The 6,745-nt window shown below is 45.5% G+C and overlaps 2 pseudogenes; both read left to right on the forward strand.

The window, feature by feature from the left end:
• Nucleotides 1-913: 913 nt before the first annotated feature.
• On the forward strand, nt 914-3,018 carry LOC147962519 (putative disease resistance protein RGA4; annotated as a pseudogene).
• Nucleotides 3,019-6,606: 3,588 nt separating this feature from the next.
• Nucleotides 6,607-6,745, forward strand: LOC147962520 (small nucleolar RNA Z247; annotated as a pseudogene).

Genomic DNA, 6,745 nt, shown 5'->3' on the forward strand with positions numbered 1-6,745 from the left:
TGATTCGCTTGTATACTGCCTTGGCTCGTGCTTCCGTTTTAGATCTAGCTAGCTTAGTACTAGTACTTACTACTATAATTATGAGTTAACTGAAGAGGATGACAAGAGCAAGAGTACAGACACTAAACAAGAAGAACATCCTCTTTGCAAACAAGACTAGTGGTTATCAGCGATGGAGCCGCGTCGAGCTCGGATGAAGAGGCGATCCGTCATTCTTTTCTTCGGTGGCTGCTGTGGTGGTGCCGGAGGCAGGTGACGGGCGTTGCTGTCAAGCTCAGAGATGTTTTGTTATCTTTTCAGTTTTGTCATGTCGGTCTTTACGTGACTTGTACTTTGTTCTTTATGATATGAATAAGACACGTATTACCATGCAAAAAAAAACTAGTGAAAAATGGCCACGTTCCTCATTGATCTGTATCTACTCATGCTGTGTGTGTGTATGTCGATCACCAACACCAAGTCTGATTGTTCAGACACTAAACAAGAAGTACAACTGAAAACCATTGCATAGCCCCGTTGCTCATGCCATGGCAGGCACCTCGAGCTGTGGCTCCCCCATCCCGTTCATCATTGATTGCCTCACACGCATGCGTGCAGATGAAACAAGGCATTGGCAACGGTCGGTCGCAGCGATTTCCATCGAGTCAATGCAGCAGGTCACTCTGCTATTCTTCCTTAAAAATTCTGCACCTCTTTGTCCTGTGCTTTGTTGCTTTCACATGGACCGCCTTCCGCCTCGGATTCCTTGTTGATTTTCTTATGCTGGCCTGGCTCCTGTTTCAATTTCAGATCTAGCTTTCTTAGCAGGACGAAACTTTACTAGTTACACGCTCCAGATCTGTGCCTACAGATCTGTTCTATAAAAGGGTCCATCCATCAACCCACCAGGGACACACATCCGAACAGCAATACCACCAACCACCTCTCATACATACCACCAACCACCATACTTAAACCTGCCTGTTGGGGCGCCGGAGCAGATGGAGGCGGCGATCGGCGCGGCGAACGGGCTCATTGGCAGCGTGCTCAATCTGCTGTCCAATGAGTTCGTGGAGGTGTTTGTTGCCAGCTCCCAGCTCAGCCTCAACTACACCGAGATGAAACGTGATCTCTCGTTGACGCAAGGGCTACTGCAAGTGGCCCAGGCGAGGGGCAAGGATGTGAGCGACAACCTCGGTCTGCGGGTGTTGTTGCAGGAGCTCAGCGCCAAAGCCGATGAGGCTGAGGATGCGCTGGATGAGCTCCACTACTTCATCATCCAGGACGAGCTCGACGGCACCCACTACGCGGTGCCGGACCTGGGTGATGACCTCCGTGGCCATGCTCGCCACGGTCGCCATGCCCTTCACCACACCATCGGTAACTGTCTTGCATGCTTTTCTTGTTCGCGCATGATGGTGTTGCTGCTGCTGTCATTACTGATAGTCCACCCAATGCAATTCTGAACCCTGGTAGTGATGGTAATGATGGTCCAGTTGCTAAGTTGTCTTTCAACAGAGTTGCCATGTCCAAAAAAATCAAGTCAGTGATAGAGGATATAAAATCCCTGTGTGACCGTGTCTCCACGTTGCTCAAGCTAATTCCACCACATAGCACCACCACAACAGTCACCCAAAGGCACCGTATCACAGGGTCGACCATTGTCCAAGATACATTGTATGGGAGGAGAGATATTTTTGAGAAAACTGTAGATGATATCCTCACTATTGCCACAAAGCACTGTGAAACCCTTTCCGTTCTTCCTATAGTTGGTCCAGGGGGTATTGGAAAGACAACTTTCACCCAACACCTGTATAATGATAAGAGGATAGAAGAGCACTTTGCTGTTAGGGTTTGGGTATGTGTATCAACTGATTTTGATGAGCTTAGACTCAGCCAGCAGATCATTAGCAGCATAGAAGGAAGCAACTCTCCAAATCAGAGCTTAGATCAACTCCAAATATCCATAGCAGAGAAACTCAAGTCTAAAAGGTTTTTAATTGTCCTTGATGATATATGGGAATGCAGTAGTGAGGGATGGAAAAAATTGTTAGCTCCATTCATGAAGGGGGAAGCCAAGGGTAACATGGTTCTCGTCACAACTCGATTTCCAACAATATCTGAAATGGTGAAAACAGCCAACACAATAGCACTGGAAGGTCTAGAGCCTGATGACTTCCTCACATTCTTTAAATCATTAATATTTGGGGTAAACAAACATGAGTATTGCCAGGAGGAATTAGATGATATTGCAAGAGCTATTGCAAATAAACTGAAGGGTTCACCTCTAGCAGCCAGAACAGTTGGTCGTTTACTGAGGAAGGATATTTCTCGGGAACATTGGAATGGAGTTCTTGAAAACAATGAGTGGCAAAAAGAGGAAAATGTTGATGACATTATGCCATCATTAAGAATTAGCTATGATTACCTTCCTTTTCGGCTAAAAAAATGTTTTTCATTTTTTTCCTTGTTCCCTGAAGATTTTCAGTTTAACAAGTTAGATATTACGTATTTTTGGATTGCACTAGGAATCATTGAAAAAGATGAGAATTATGTTGAAGAATTTGTAGATAATGGTTTTCTCGTAAAGGAAGTGGATCGTGATAAGAAACCATACTATGTAATGCACGATTTATTACATGAACTGTCTCGAAATGTTTCATCACAAGAGTGCCTCAACATATGCAGTTCAGGTTTTAGAGTTGATGCCATCCCACAAACTGTTCGACACTTATCCATCACAATGAAAGATATAATTGAACAGAACTTTAAGGGAGAAATGGTTAAATTGAGGAGCAAGATAGGCGTTAGCAGTTTGCGGGCTTTGATGATTTTTGTTGCAGAAACAACTGATGGAGTTTTGAAAGATATTTTTAAGGAAATAGAGGGTCTCGTGTCCTATATATAGTAGCGAAATCCCAAAACTCTTTGCCAAACTTTTCAAAACTTATCCACCTCCGATACCTAAAAATTGATATGAGACCAGATCAGTACGACGAAATGACATTTCCTCGTACAGTATCCACATTTTATCATTTGAAATTCTTAGACCTTAGAAGCTTTTATAGATATAATTTAACTAGTGACATTAGCCGCCTTATCAATTTACGCCATCTTTTTGTTGACAAAGAACTCCAATCCAATGTTCCTGGGATCGGAAAGATGAAATCTTGCAGGAGCTAAAAGAGTTCTTTGTTAAAAAAGGGAGTATTGGATTTGAACTGAGAGAGTTGGGGGAACTCACAGAGCTCGGAGGAGAACTCAGCATACATAATCTTGAGAAGGTGGCAACCAGGGAAGAGGCTGCAGAAGCCAAGCTTGTGTGTAAGAGAGATTTGAAAGATTTGTGGTTAGTTTGGGGTACAGATCACCAACATAGCACAGAATCTGATGTTCTCGATGCTCTTCGGCCACACCCTAATCTTGGAGCACTTAGCATTACAAATCATGGTGGTATGACTGGTCCTAGTTGGTTGTGTGGTGACATTAGCATCAAAAGGCTGGGGTCTCTCCACCTAGAGGGTGTGTCTTGGAGCACCCTTCCACCTTTTGGGCAGCTATTGCATCTCTCGTCTCTCACATTGATCAACATTTCTGTACTTCGTGAGATCAGACCCGGTCTTTTTGGTGTTGCAGAAGAAAGTTTTGTGCATTTGAAGCGGATTGTTCTTTATAATTTGCCTGAATTTGTTGAGTGGGTTGGGGGAGCTAATGTGCATTCCTTTTCAAGGCTTGAATACATCGATTGCGCAAGTTGTCCCAATCTCTGTGCGGTGCCCTTCCTGGAGTTCTCTGTCTCTTATACCAATCTTTTGCATTTTTCCATTAATGGTTGCCCAAAGTTGTCTCTGCCCCCCATGCCTCACACATCCACGTTGACATATTGTCTTGTGGTACTTCCTTCTTCAAGGATTCATTATTTTACAGGGAAGATGATTATTGATGGGTATAGTGGTGGGTTGGCCTTGCATAAACTGAAATCCCTAGCAAGGCTAGATTTCTACAAATGCAGCATCACGTGCCATGGACTGCAGGATCTCATGTGCCTCGAATCGGTTAGAGTAAGAGATTGTCCCAACTTCTTTCGGTGGCCCGTCGAATCAGCTCACACCATCAGGCCTTTCCCCGCTTCCCTCAAGGAACTTAAGATCGAAGGAGAGTCAGGCATGCAGTCAATGGCTCTGCTCTCAAACCTCTCTTGTCTCACCCGTCTAACACTGGTGGACTGTGAGAATTTAACAGTGGATGCGTTTAATCCTCTCATCACAGTCAACCTTTTGAGATTGGCGGTCTATAACACAGATAAGTGTCTTAGCTGCTCTGTATCAGCAGATCTGTTGTCGGAATTGGCGGGAGCAAGGACCAACCTATCATTGCCTCCGGGGTCGTTCCTGAAGTTGATTTACCTTGAAGTGGATTGCATCTCAGCGATGCTTGTTGCTCCCATCTGCAGCCTCCTCGCCCCTACCGTCAAGAGCTTAACATTCTGGTGTGATCAGCGGGCAGGAAGCTTCACAGGAGAGGAAGAAGGAGCTCTTCAGCTCCTCACCTCCCTCAATTCGATCAATTTCAAACATTGCCCGAATCTGCCGTCCCTTCTTCAAGGGTTGCACAGCCTTCCTTGTCTTCTGGAAATAAGTGTAGAAGGTTGTCCTCAAATCCGGTCTCTGCCTAAGGGGGCCTTCCCACCTTCACTGCAAATATTAGTCGTACGGAGTTGCAGTTCTGAGTTACAAGAGGAAGTCAAGAAATTAAAAGCAACAAATACAGATTTTCTGGTGCTGCTTTGAGTAGCAAAAGGTAACACGCCTCCTGCCTTCTATGTATTCCTTGTTTTCTTACGAGGGAAGGAAATCAATCCCACCATTCTCTACTGTTTTATAATACTAACAAATAACTTGTTACTCTGACAGGTGGCTTAGTTGCCGGCACCTTCAGAATATCTTTGTTTGTAAATGCCCAAATCTGCCGTCCCTTCCTCAGGGGTTATACAGCCTTCCTTCTCTTCAGCAACTAGTTGTCGAAGATTGTCCTCAAATCCGATCTCTGCCCAAGGGCCCCTTCCCCACTTCACTGAAGACACTACGCGCAGGAGGTTGCAGTCCCGAAGTACAAGAGCAAATCGAGAAATTACAGGGAACAATCCCAGGTCTTCGGGTGGATGGTTAATGAGTAACACAAGGTAACAACACGCCTCCTGCTATCTATCTAGCATGTTTCCTTTTTTTTTCTTATATACGCGGAAAGGAAATATCTCCCGTGATTCTCTACTGTTTTGTACTACTGACTACAATAACTTGTTGCAGTAAAAAAAACTAACAACTTGTTAAATCTCACAGGTGGCTTGATTGCCCGCACAGCTGTTCGTTACATCTACATAGTGTACATAGGTCGTCAAACTTTCTGGCCTATTCTTATAGAGATAGAAGACCATAGATCAACATCTGGTCACAGCTCAACACGTCAGTCAGCCAGTCAATCCATTTGCCGGCCGGTTAATTGGTAAGGTGCACGCAAAACCAACCTCTACTTGTACTCATTCCGGTGTGCATATCAGTTATACACCGTACAGCTATCTGACCTTATATATCTTCCTTTTCTACACAGTTGTTGTACCTGTTGTTCTGCCTCGTACTAGAGCACACCGGTACTACTTGAGATGGAGTACGAGTACTACAGTTTCGACTGCGCTAGCAGCAAAAGCTGCATGCTAAATTTTGAAGACCAAGAAGACATGATATATAGACCTGAAGGTGAATGCATGCTTCTATATTGTTCATTCATGGTTAGATAAAGTATCATCTGGAAAGTGGATTTGTTGGTTTTCTGACGTTATGTTCTTTACTAATATGATTCTGCAGAACAATTAGGGCCTGTTAAAACGTAGGCTAGTAGTTGTAGGAAACGTGACATGTTGTCACGTGTGTTGTGGCGTGCGTATATTGTAACCGGTGCAGGTTGTTAGTATAGATCAAGCCTTATCTTGTATAGCTTGGAGTAGGGGCAAAGACTTTCAACAACCTGCGCCGCATGGTGTATTCTCTGAGTATATAACACACATGCGTCCCTGCCAGGAAGGCATACGCTTCCACGCCTTTCTTCCTTTTTACATGGTAATCAGAGCTGCCCTCGAACTCATCCATGGCGACATCTTCAAGTTCCTTCCATGTCTCGCCATTTGCTCACGCCGCCACAGAGAAACTCAGCAAGGGCAATCAAGCCCTCTGGCGCGCGACTGTGCTCTCCGCCATCCGGGGAGCGCAGATGGAGAAGTACCTCGACACCGAGCAGCCGCCACCACCGATGCTGATCGACGTAACCTCGTCTGATGGCAAGACCACGGCGAAGGCAGCAAACCCTGATTTTCAAACCTGGTACGCGAAAGATCAGCAAGTTTTCTCATATCTTCTGACGACTCTCCCTCGTGAGATAGCCATCCAGGTTGCATCATGTCACACTTCGGCCGAACTCTGGAATACGGTTGAGGGTATGCTTGCATCCCGCACCCGTTCCCAGACCACCAACGTCCGCATCGCCCTTGCAAACTTGCAGAAGGGAAACTCCTCCATCACGGAGTATGTTGGGAAAATCAGGTCCCTCTGCGATGAGCTGATCGCAGCCGGGAAGAGGGTGGACGAGGATGACATCGTCTCCCACATCTTAGCTAGGCTTGAAGAAGACTTCGACCCGGTAGTTTCTGCCATGTGCTCTCGGGTGGAACCGGTGAGCGTGGCCGAGCTGTACTCACAGCTGCTCAGCTTCGAGA

This window comes from Triticum urartu, chromosome 7A (assembly GCF_056163025.1).
Source record: "Triticum urartu cultivar PI428250 chromosome 7A, HENAU_Tu73, whole genome shotgun sequence".
In the NCBI taxonomy this organism is placed as follows: Eukaryota; Viridiplantae; Streptophyta; class Magnoliopsida; order Poales; family Poaceae; genus Triticum; species Triticum urartu.